The sequence below is a fragment of the Canis aureus genome, chromosome 28, assembly GCF_053574225.1.
Source record: "Canis aureus isolate CA01 chromosome 28, VMU_Caureus_v.1.0, whole genome shotgun sequence".
In the NCBI taxonomy this organism is placed as follows: Eukaryota; Metazoa; Chordata; class Mammalia; order Carnivora; family Canidae; genus Canis; species Canis aureus.
In genome coordinates, this window is record NC_135638.1 from 42,244,609 (window position 1) to 42,258,335 (window position 13,727).

Genomic DNA, 13,727 nt, shown 5'->3' on the forward strand with positions numbered 1-13,727 from the left:
CGATTATTTTCGCTTCAAATCAATTCTTTTCGATTTGATTCTTTTCCTTTTTTAAATTTCTTTTACAGATTTTATTTAGTTATTCATAGAGACACAGCTAGAGAGAGAGAGGCAGAGACACAGGCAGAGGGAGAAGCAGGCTCCATCCAGGGAGCCTGATGTGTGACTCAATCCCGGGTCTCCAGGATCACACCCTGGGCTGCAGGCAGCGCTAAACCGCTGCGCCACTGGGGCTGCCCTTTATTCTATTTTTTTCGATTCGATTCAATATTTTTGATTCGAATCGACTTGATTCTTTTTGATTTGATTATTTTAGATTCGATTCGGTTCGATTATTTTCAATTTGATTCTATTCGATTCGATTTTTCTCAATTCTATTCTGTTCTTTTCGATTCAATTCGATTATATTCGATTCAATTCGATTGGTTTATATTCGATTCGATTCGATGGGAATCGATTATTTTTTATTCGATTCGATTTGATTCAATTATTTTCAATTCAATTCTATTCGATTATTTTCATTTCAATTCGATTCGATTCGATTTGATTATAATGAATTCTTTTCAATTCTATTTGAATACTTTTAATTCAATTCGATTCGATTATTTTTGATTCGATTCTATTTTTTCGATTTGATTATTTTCGATTCAATTTGATTCGATTCGATTCGATTCGATTATTTTCAATTTGATTCTATTCGATTCGATTCAATTCTTTTCTATTCTATTCGTATCACCTCGATTCTTTTCGATTCGATTATTTTAGATTCGATTCGATTATTTTCAATTTGATTTGATTATTTTTGATTCGATTCGATTCTTTTCAATTCAATTCGATTCTTTTCGATTCGATTCGATTACTTTCAATTCTCTTCTTTTCCATTATTTTCGATTCAATTCGATGTGAATCGATTATTTTTGAATCTATTCGTTTCAATTCGATTCGATTCAATTTGATTAGATTCGATTATTTTAGATTCGATTCGAATCGATTCCATTAATTTTTATTCGATTCGATAATTTTTTATTCAATTCGATTATTTTCGATTCGATTCGATGGATTCGATTCGTTTATTTTCGATTCTATTTGATTATTTTTGATTCGATTCGATTCTTTTCAATTTGATTCGATTCTTTTCGATTCGACTCGATTTTTTTCGATTCGATACGATTCTTTTCCATTCGATTCGATTCTTTTCGATTCGATTCATTCGAATAATCTAATCAAATCAAATTGAATCGAAAAGATTTGATTCGAATCGAATAGAAGAGAATCGAATCGAATCGAATTGAAAGAATCGAATCGAATCAAATTGAAAAGAATCGAATCGAATCAAATCAAAAAGAATCTAAACGAATTGAAAAAATCGAATCGAATTTAATACAATCGAAAAGAATCGAATCGAAAGAATCGAATCAAATCGACAAAAATTGAATCAAATTGAATTGAATCGAACATTATCGAATCAAATGACATCGAAAAGAAGCGAATCGAAAAGAATCGAATCCAATAGAAAAGAATCGAATCGAATTGAATCAAATTGAAAGGAATCGAATCAACAAAAAGAATCGAAACCAATTGAAAAAGATCGATTCGATTCGATTAATTTCAATTCAATTCGATTATTTTTGATTCAATTCCATTCGATTCGATTCTTTTCTATTCGATTCGATTATTTTTGATTCTATTCGATTCTTTTCGATTCGATTAATTTCGATTCGATTTGATTCGATTCTTTTCAATTTGATTTGATTATTTTCTTTTTTTAATTTTTAAATTTATTTATGATAGTCACACAGAGAGAGAGAGAGAGGCAGAGACACAGACAGAGGGAGAAGCAGGCTCCATGCACCGGGAGCCCAACGTGGGATTCAATCCCAGATCTCCAGAATCACGCCCTGGGCCAAAGGCAGGCTCTAAACTGCTGCGCCACCCAGGGATCCCCAATTTGATTATTTTCTATTCAATTCTATTCTATTCAATTATTTTCGGTTCAATTCGGTTTGATTATTTTTTAATTGATTTGATTCTTTTCGATTCGATTCGATTATTTTCGATTCGAATCAATTCGATTCTTTTCGAGTCTGTTATTTTAGATTCGATTTGATTTTTTGATTCGATTTGATTCTTTTCGATTCGAATCGATTCGATTCTTTTCGATTCGATTCTTTTCAATTCGATTCGATTCTTTTCGATTCGATTCGATTCGATTATATTTGATTCAATTCGATTGGCTTAGATTCGATTCGATTCGATGGGAATCGATTATTTTTGATTCAATTTGATGGGATTCGATTCTTTTCGATTTGATTCGATTCTTTTTGATTTGACTCCATTTTTTCGATTCAATTAGATTCTTTTGGATTCGTAACGATTCTTTTCCATTCGATTCGATTCTTTTCGATTTGATTCGATTCGATTCTTTTCAATTCGATTCATTCAAATAATCGAATCAAATCAAATTGAATCGAAAAGATTTGATTCGAATCGAATAGAAAAGAATCGAATCGAATTGAATCGAATCAAAAAGAATCAAATCGAATTGAATCTAATCGAAAAGAATCGAATTGAATCGAATCAAAAAGATCTACACGAATTGAAAAAAATGGAATCAAATCGAATAGAATCGAAAAGAATCGAATCGAATCGAAAGAATCGAATCAAATCAACAAAAATCAAATCAAATTGAATTGAATCGAACAGAATTGAATCGAATGACATCGGAAAGAAGCGAATCGAAAAGAATCGAATCCAATAGAAAAGAACCGAATCGAATTGAATCAAATCGAAAGGAATCGAATAAAATCAAAAATAATCAAAACGAATTGAAAAATCGAATCGATTTGATTAATTTCGGTTCGATTCGATTATTTTTGATTCAATTCGTTTTGATTCGATTATTTTCTATTCGATTTGATTATTTTTGATTCGATTCGATTCTTTTCGATTCGATTAATTTCGATTCGATTTGATTCGATTCTTTTCAATTCGATTTGATTTTCTTTTTTTTTAATTTTTAAATTTAGTTTTGATAGTCACACAGAGAGAGAGAGAGAGGCAAAGACACAGACAGAGGGAGAAGCAGGCTCCATGCACCGGGAGCCCAACGTGGGATTCAATCCCAGATCTCCAGAATCACGCCCTGGGCCAAAGGCAGGCGCTAAACCGCTGCGCCACCCAGGGATCCCCGATTTGATTATTTTCTATTCAATTCTATTCTATTCGATTATTTTCAGTTCGATTCGATTGCATTTGATTCGATTATTTTCGATTCAATTCGGTTTGATTATTTTTGAATTGATTTGATTCTTTTCGATTTAAATCGATTCGATTCTTTTCGATTCCATTATTTTATTTTTTTTTTAACTAGATTATTTATTTATTTATTTATTTATTTATGATAGTCACAGAGAGAGAGAGGCAGAGACATAGGCAGAGGGAGAAGCAGGCTCTATGCACCGGGAGCCCGATGTGGGATTCGATCCAGGGTCTCCAGGATTGCGCCCTGGGCCAAAGGCAGGCGCCAAACTGCTGCGCCACCCAGGGATCCCTGATTCCATTATTCTAGATTTGATTCGATTTTTTGATTCGATTCGATTATTTTTGATTCAATTCGATTGGATTATTTTCGATTCGGTTCTATTCGAACCGATTATTTTCGATTCAATTCGATTCGATGCGATTATTTTCCATTTGATTCGATTATTTTCGATTCGATTTGATTAATTTTGATTCGATACGATTATTTTCAATTCAATTCAATACAATTTGATTATTTCTTATTCTATTTGATTGGATTCGATTCGATTTTTTTTGATTCGATTCGATTATTTTTTATTAGATTCAATTCTTTTCGATTCGATTCGATTTGATTCTATTCGATTATTTTCGATTCAATTCGGTTCGATTCGAATCGATTATTTTCGATTCAATTCAATTCGATTCGGTTCGATAATTTTCGATTTGATTCGATTATTTTGTATTCGATTCAATTCGATTCGAATCGAGTATTTTCGATTCGATTATATTCGAATCAGTTTGGTTCGATTCGATTCGATTATTTTCGATTCAAATCAGTTCGATTCGATTATTTTAGATTCAATTCGGTTCGATTGGGTTTGATTATTTTCGATTTGATTCGATTCGATTCGATTATTTTCGATTCGATTCTATTGGATTCGTTTAGATTATTTTCAATTCGATTCGATTCTTCAATTCGATTCGATTATTTTCGATTCACTTCATTTCTATTATTTCCGGTTCGATTCGATGCGAATCTTTTCGATTTGATTATTTTCGATTCGATTCGATTCTTTTCAATTCGATTCGAATCCTTTCGATTCGGTTCGATTATTTTCGCTTCAAATCAATTCTTTTCGATTTGATTCTTTTCCTTTTTTAAATTTCTTTTACAGATTTTATTTAGTTATTCATAGAGACACAGCTAGAGAGAGAGAGGCAGAGACACAGGCAGAGGGAGAAGCAGGCTCCATCCAGGGAGCCTGATGTGTGACTCAATCCCGGGTCTCCAGGATCACACCCTGGGCTGCAGGCAGCGCTAAACCGCTGCGCCACTGGGGCTGCCCTTTATTCTATTTTTTTCGATTCGATTCAATATTTTTGATTCGAATCGACTTGATTCTTTTTGATTTGATTATTTTAGATTCGATTCGGTTCGATTATTTTCAATTTGATTCTATTCGATTCGATTTTTCTCAATTCTATTCTGTTCTTTTCGATTCAATTCGATTATATTCGATTCAATTCGATTGGTTTATATTCGATTCGATTCGATGGGAATCGATTATTTTTTATTCGATTCGATTTGATTCAATTATTTTCAATTCAATTCTATTCGATTATTTTCATTTCAATTCGATTCGATTCGATTTGATTATAATGAATTCTTTTCAATTCTATTTGAATACTTTTAATTCAATTCGATTCGATTATTTTTGATTCGATTCTATTTTTTCGATTTGATTATTTTCGATTCAATTTGATTCGATTCGATTCGATTCGATTATTTTCAATTTGATTCTATTCGATTCGATTCAATTCTTTTCTATTCTATTCGTATCACCTCGATTCTTTTCGATTCGATTATTTTAGATTCGATTCGATTATTTTCAATTTGATTTGATTATTTTTGATTCGATTCGATTCTTTTCAATTCAATTCGATTCTTTTCGATTCGATTCGATTACTTTCAATTCTCTTCTTTTCCATTATTTTCGATTCAATTCGATGTGAATCGATTATTTTTGAATCTATTCGTTTCAATTCGATTCGATTCAATTTGATTAGATTCGATTATTTTAGATTCGATTCGAATCGATTCCATTAATTTTTATTCGATTCGATAATTTTTTATTCAATTCGATTATTTTCGATTCGATTCGATGGATTCGATTCGTTTATTTTCGATTCTATTTGATTATTTTTGATTCGATTCGATTCTTTTCAATTTGATTCGATTCTTTTCGATTCGACTCGATTTTTTTCGATTCGATACGATTCTTTTCCATTCGATTCGATTCTTTTCGATTCGATTCATTCGAATAATCTAATCAAATCAAATTGAATCGAAAAGATTTGATTCGAATCGAATAGAAGAGAATCGAATCGAATTGAATTGAAAGAATCGAATCGAATCAAATCGAAAAGAATCGAATCGAATCAAATCAAAAAGAATCTAAACGAATTGAAAAAATCGAATCGAATTTAATACAATCGAAAAGAATCGAATCGAAAGAATCGAATCAAATCGACAAAAATTGAATCAAATTGAATTGAATCGAACATTATCGAATCAAATGACATCGAAAAGAAGCGAATCGAAAAGAATCGAATCCAATAGAAAAGAATCGAATCGAATTGAATCAAATTGAAAGGAATCGAATCAACAAAAAGAATCGAAACCAATTGAAAAAGATCGATTCGATTCGATTAATTTCAATTCAATTCGATTCTTTTTGATTCAATTCCATTCGATTCGATTCTTTTCTATTCGATTCGATTATTTTTGATTCTATTCGATTCTTTTCGATTCGATTAATTTCGATTCGATTTGATTCGATTCTTTTCAATTTGATTTGATTATTTTCTTTTTTTAATTTTTAAATTTATTTATGATAGTCACACAGAGAGAGAGAGAGAGGCAGAGACACAGACAGAGGGAGAAGCAGGCTCCATGCACCGGGAGCCCAACGTGGGATTCAATCCCAGATCTCCAGAATCACGCCCTGGGCCAAAGGCAGGCTCTAAACTGCTGCGCCACCCAGGGATCCCCAATTTGATTATTTTCTATTCAATTCTATTCTATTCAATTATTTTCGGTTCAATTCGGTTTGATTATTTTTTAATTGATTTGATTCTTTTCGATTCGATTCGATTATTTTCGATTCGAATCAATTCGATTCTTTTCGAGTCTGTTATTTTAGATTCGATTTGATTTTTTGATTCGATTTGATTCTTTTCGATTCGAATCGATTCGATTCTTTTCGATTCGATTCTTTTCAATTCGATTCGATTCTTTTCGATTCGATTCGATTCGATTATATTTGATTCAATTCGATTGGCTTAGATTCGATTCGATTCGATGGGAATCGATTATTTTTGATTCAATTTGATGGGATTCGATTCTTTTCGATTTGATTCGATTCTTTTTGATTTGACTCCATTTTTTCGATTCAATTAGATTCTTTTGGATTCGTAACGATTCTTTTCCATTCGATTCGATTCTTTTCGATTTGATTCGATTCGATTCTTTTCAATTCGATTCATTCAAATAATCGAATCAAATCAAATTGAATCGAAAAGATTTGATTCGAATCGAATAGAAAAGAATCGAATCTAATTGAATCGAATCAAAAAGAATCAAATCGAATTGAATCTAATCGAAAAGAATCGAATTGAATCGAATCAAAAAGATCTACACGAATTGAAAAAAATGGAATCAAATCGAATAGAATCGAAAAGAATCGAATCGAATCGAAAGAATCGAATCAAATCAACAAAAATCAAATCAAATTGAATTGAATCGAACAGAATTGAATCGAATGACATCGGAAAGAAGCGAATCGAAAAGAATCGAATCCAATAGAAAAGAACCGAATCGAATTGAATCAAATCGAAAGGAATCGAATAAAACCAAAAATAATCAAAACGAATTGAAAAATCGAATCGATTTGATTAATTTCGGTTCGATTCGATTATTTTTGATTCAATTCGTTTTGATTCGATTATTTTCTATTCGATTTGATTATTTTTGATTCGATTCGATTCTTTTCGATTCGATTAATTTCGATTCGATTTGATTCGATTCTTTTCAATTCGATTTGATTTTCTTTTTTTTTAATTTTTAAATTTAGTTTTGATAGTCACACAGAGAGAGAGAGAGAGGCAAAGACACAGACAGAGGGAGAAGCAGGCTCCATGCACCGGGAGCCCAACGTGGGATTCAATCCCAGATCTCCAGAATCACGCCCTGGGCCAAAGGCAGGCGCTAAACCGCTGCGCCACCCAGGGATCCCCGATTTGATTATTTTCTATTCAATTCTATTCTATTCGATTATTTTCAGTTCGATTCGATTGCATTTGATTCGATTATTTTCGATTCAATTCGGTTTGATTATTTTTGAATTGATTTGATTCTTTTCGATTTAAATCGATTCGATTCTTTTCGATTCCATTATTTTATTTTTTTTTAAACTAGATTAATTATTTATTTATTTATTTATGATAGTCACAGAGAGAGAGAGGCAGAGACATAGGCAGAGGGAGAAGCAGGCTCTATGCACCGGGAGCCCGATGTGGGATTCGATCCAGGGTCTCCAGGATTGCGCCCTGGGCCAAAGGCAGGCGCCAAACTGCTGCGCCACCCAGGGATCCCTGATTCCATTATTCTAGATTTGATTCGATTTTTTGATTCGATTCGATTATTTTTGATTCAATTCGATTGGATTATTTTCGATTCGGTTCTATTCGAACCGATTATTTTCGATTCAATTCGATTCGATGCGATTATTTTCCATTTGATTCGATTATTTTCGATTCGATTTGATTAATTTTGATTCGATACGATTATTTTCAATTCAATTCAATACAATTTGATTATTTCTTATTCTATTTGATTGGATTCGATTCGATTTTTTTTGATTCGATTCGATTATTTTTTATTAGATTCAATTCTTTTCGATTCGATTCGATTTGATTCTATTCGATTATTTTCGATTCAATTCGGTTCGATTCGAATCGATTATTTTCGATTCAATTCAATTCGATTCGGTTCGATAATTTTCGATTTGATTCGATTATTTTGTATTCGATTCAATTCGATTCGAATCGAGTATTTTCGATTCGATTATATGCGAATCAGTTTGGTTCGATTCGATTCGATTATTTTCGATTCAAATCAGTTCGATTCGATTATTTTAGATTCAATTCGGTTCGATTGGGTTTGATTATTTTCGATTTGATTCGATTCGATTCGATTATTTTCGATTCGATTCTATTGGATTCGTTTAGATTATTTTCAATTCGATTCGATTCTTCAATTCGATTCGATTATTTTCGATTCACTTCATTTCTATTATTTCCGGTTCGATTCGATGCGAATCTTTTCGATTTGATTATTTTCGATTCGATTCGATTCTTTTCAATTCGATTCGAATCCTTTCGATTCGGTTCGATTATTTTCGCTTCAAATCAATTCTTTTCGATTTGATTCTTTTCCTTTTTTAAATTTCTTTTACAGATTTTATTTAGTTATTCATAGAGACACAGCTAGAGAGAGAGAGGCAGAGACACAGGCAGAGGGAGAAGCAGGCTCCATCCAGGGAGCCTGATGTGTGACTCAATCCCGGGTCTCCAGGATCACACCCTGGGCTGCAGGCAGCGCTAAACCGCTGCGCCACTGGGGCTGCCCTTTATTCTATTTTTTTCGATTCGATTCAATATTTTTGATTCGAATCGACTTGATTCTTTTTGATTTGATTATTTTAGATTCGATTCGGTTCGATTATTTTCAATTTGATTCTATTCGATTCGATTTTTCTCAATTCTATTCTGTTCTTTTCGATTCAATTCGATTATATTCGATTCAATTCGATTGGTTTATATTCGATTCGATTCGATGGGAATCGATTATTTTTTATTCGATTCGATTTGATTCAATTATTTTCAATTCAATTCTATTCGATTATTTTCATTTCAATTCGATTCGATTCGATTTGATTATAATGAATTCTTTTCAATTCTATTTGAATACTTTTAATTCAATTCGATTCGATTATTTTTGATTCGATTCTATTTTTTCGATTTGATTATTTTCGATTCAATTTGATTCGATTCGATTCGATTCGATTATTTTCAATTTGATTCTATTCGATTCGATTCAATTCTTTTCTATTCTATTCGTATCACCTCGATTCTTTTCGATTCGATTATTTTAGATTCGATTCGATTATTTTCAATTTGATTTGATTATTTTTGATTCGATTCGATTCTTTTCAATTCAATTCGATTCTTTTCGATTCGATTCGATTACTTTCAATTCTCTTCTTTTCCATTATTTTCGATTCAATTCGATGTGAATCGATTATTTTTGAATCTATTCGTTTCAATTCGATTCGATTCAATTTGATTAGATTCGATTATTTTAGATTCGATTCGAATCGATTCCATTAATTTTTATTCGATTCGATAATTTTTTATTCAATTCGATTATTTTCGATTCGATTCGATGGATTCGATTCGTTTATTTTCGATTCTATTTGATTATTTTTGATTCGATTCGATTCTTTTCAATTTGATTCGATTCTTTTCGATTCGACTCGATTTTTTTCGATTCGATACGATTCTTTTCCATTCGATTCGATTCTTTTCGATTCGATTCATTCGAATAATCTAATCAAATCAAATTGAATCGAAAAGATTTGATTCGAATCGAATAGAAGAGAATCGAATCGAATCGAATTGAAAGAATCGAATCGAATCAAATCGAAAAGAATCGAATCGAATCAAATCAAAAAGAATCTAAACGAATTGAAAAAATCGAATCGAATTTAATACAATCGAAAAGAATCGAATCGAAAGAATCGAATCAAATCGACAAAAATTGAATCAAATTGAATTGAATCGAACATTATCGAATCAAATGACATCGAAAAGAAGCGAATCGAAAAGAATCGAATCCAATAGAAAAGAATCGAATCGAATTGAATCAAATTGAAAGGAATCGAATCAACAAAAAGAATCGAAACCAATTGAAAAAGATCGATTCGATTCGATTAATTTCAATTCAATTCGATTATTTTTGATTCAATTCCATTCGATTCGATTCTTTTCTATTCGATTCGATTATTTTTGATTCTATTCGATTCTTTTCGATTCGATTAATTTCGATTCGATTTGATTCGATTCTTTTCAATTTGATTTGATTATTTTCTTTTTTTAATTTTTAAATTTATTTATGATAGTCACACAGAGAGAGAGAGAGAGGCAGAGACACAGACAGAGGGAGAAGCAGGCTCCATGCACCGGGAGCCCAACGTGGGATTCAATCCCAGATCTCCAGAATCACGCCCTGGGCCAAAGGCAGGCTCTAAACTGCTGCGCCACCCAGGGATCCCCAATTTGATTATTTTCTATTCAATTCTATTCTATTCAATTATTTTCGGTTCAATTCGGTTTGATTATTTTTTAATTGATTTGATTCTTTTCGATTCGATTCGATTATTTTCGATTCGAATCAATTCGATTCTTTTCGAGTCTGTTATTTTAGATTCGATTTGATTTTTTGATTCGATTTGATTCTTTTCGATTCGAATCGATTCGATTCTTTTCGATTCGATTCTTTTCAATTCGATTCGATTCTTTTCGATTTGATTCGATTCGATTCTTTTCAATTCGATTCATTCAAATAATCGAATCAAATCAAATTGAATCGAAAAGATTTGATTCGAATCGAATAGAAAAGAATCGAATCTAATTGAATCGAATCAAAAAGAATCAAATCGAATTGAATCTAATCGAAAAGAATCGAATTGAATCGAATCAAAAAGATCTACACGAATTGAAAAAAATGGAATCAAATCGAATAGAATCGAAAAGAATCGAATCGAATCGAAAGAATCGAATCAAATCAACAAAAATCAAATCAAATTGAATTGAATCGAACAGAATTGAATCGAATGACATCGGAAAGAAGCGAATCGAAAAGAATCGAATCCAATAGAAAAGAACCGAATCGAATTGAATCAAATCGAAAGGAATCGAATAAAACCAAAAATAATCAAAACGAATTGAAAAATCGAATCGATTTGATTAATTTCGGTTCGATTAGATTATTTTTGATTCAATTCGTTTTGATTCGATTATTTTCTATTCGATTTGATTATTTTTGATTCGATTCGATTCTTTTCGATTCGATTAATTTCGATTCGATTTGATTCGATTCTTTTCAATTCGATTTGATTTTCTTTTTTTTTAATTTTTAAATTTAGTTTTGATAGTCACACAGAGAGAGAGAGAGAGGCAAAGACACAGACAGAGGGAGAAGCAGGCTCCATGCACCGGGAGCCCAACGTGGGATTCAATCCCAGATCTCCAGAATCACGCCCTGGGCCAAAGGCAGGCGCTAAACCGCTGCGCCACCCAGGGATCCCCGATTTGATTATTTTCTATTCAATTCTATTCTATTCGATTATTTTCAGTTCGATTCGATTGCATTTGATTCGATTATTTTCGATTCAATTCGGTTTGATTATTTTTGAATTGATTTGATTCTTTTCGATTTAAATCGATTCGATTCTTTTCGATTCCATTATTTTATTTTTTTTTAAACTAGATTAATTATTTATTTATTTATTTATGATAGTCACAGAGAGAGAGAGGCAGAGACATAGGCAGAGGGAGAAGCAGGCTCTATGCACCGGGAGCCCGATGTGGGATTCGATCCAGGGTCTCCAGGATTGCGCCCTGGGCCAAAGGCAGGCGCCAAACTGCTGCGCCACCCAGGGATCCCTGATTCCATTATTCTAGATTTGATTCGATTTTTTGATTCGATTCGATTATTTTTGATTCAATTCGATTGGATTATTTTCGATTCGGTTCTATTCGAACCGATTATTTTCGATTCAATTCGATTCGATGCGATTATTTTCCATTTGATTCGATTATTTTCGATTCGATTTGATTAATTTTGATTCGATACGATTATTTTCAATTCAATTCAATACAATTTGATTATTTCTTATTCTATTTGATTGGATTCGATTCGATTTTTTTTGATTCGATTCGATTATTTTTTATTAGATTCAATTCTTTTCGATTCGATTCGATTTGATTCTATTCGATTATTTTCGATTCAATTCGGTTCGATTCGAATCGATTATTTTCGATTCAATTCAATTCGATTCGGTTCGATAATTTTCGATTTGATTCGATTATTTTGTATTCGATTCAATTCGATTCGAATCGAGTATTTTCGATTCGATTATATTCGAATCAGTTTGGTTCGATTCGATTCGATTATTTTCGATTCAAATCAGTTCGATTCGATTATTTTAGATTCAATTCGGTTCGATTGGGTTTGATTATTTTCGATTTGATTCGATTCGATTCGATTATTTTCGATTCGATTCTATTGGATTCGTTTAGATTATTTTCAATTCGATTCGATTCTTCAATTCGATTCGATTATTTTCGATTCACTTCATTTCTATTATTTCCGGTTCGATTCGATGCGAATCTTTTCGATTTGATTATTTTCGATTCGATTCGATTCTTTTCAATTCGATTCGAATCCTTTCGATTCGGTTCGATTATTTTCGCTTCAAATCAATTCTTTTCGATTTGATTCTTTTCCTTTTTTAAATTTCTTTTACAGATTTTATTTAGTTATTCATAGAGACACAGCTAGAGAGAGAGAGGCAGAGACACAGGCAGAGGGAGAAGCAGGCTCCATCCAGGGAGCCTGATGTGTGACTCAATCCCGGGTCTCCAGGATCACACCCTGGGCTGCAGGCAGCGCTAAACCGCTGCGCCACTGGGGCTGCCCTTTATTCTATTTTTTTCGATTCGATTCAATATTTTTGATTCGAATCGACTTGATTCTTTTTGATTTGATTATTTTAGATTCGATTCGGTTCGATTATTTTCAATTTGATTCTATTCGATTCGATTTTTCTCAATTCTATTCTGTTCTTTTCGATTCAATTCGATTATATTCGATTCAATTCGATTGGTTTATATTCGATTCGATTCGATGGGAATCGATTATTTTTTATTCGATTCGATTTGATTCAATTATTTTCAATTCAATTCTATTCGATTATTTTCATTTCAATTCGATTCGATTCGATTTGATTATAATGAATTCTTTTCAATTCTATTTGAATACTTTTAATTCAATTCGATTCGATTATTTTTGATTCGATTCTATTTTTTCGATTTGATTATTTTCGATTCAATTTGATTCGATTCGATTCGATTCGATTATTTTCAATTTGATTCTATTCGATTCGATTCAATTCTTTTCTATTCTATTCGTATCACCTCGATTCTTTTCGATTCGATTATTTTAGATTCGATTCGATTATTTTCAATTTGATTTGATTATTTTTGATTCGATTCGATTCTTTTCAATTCAATTCGATTCTTTTCGATTCGATTCGATTACTTTCAATTCTCTTCTTTTCCATTATTTTCGATTCAATTCGATG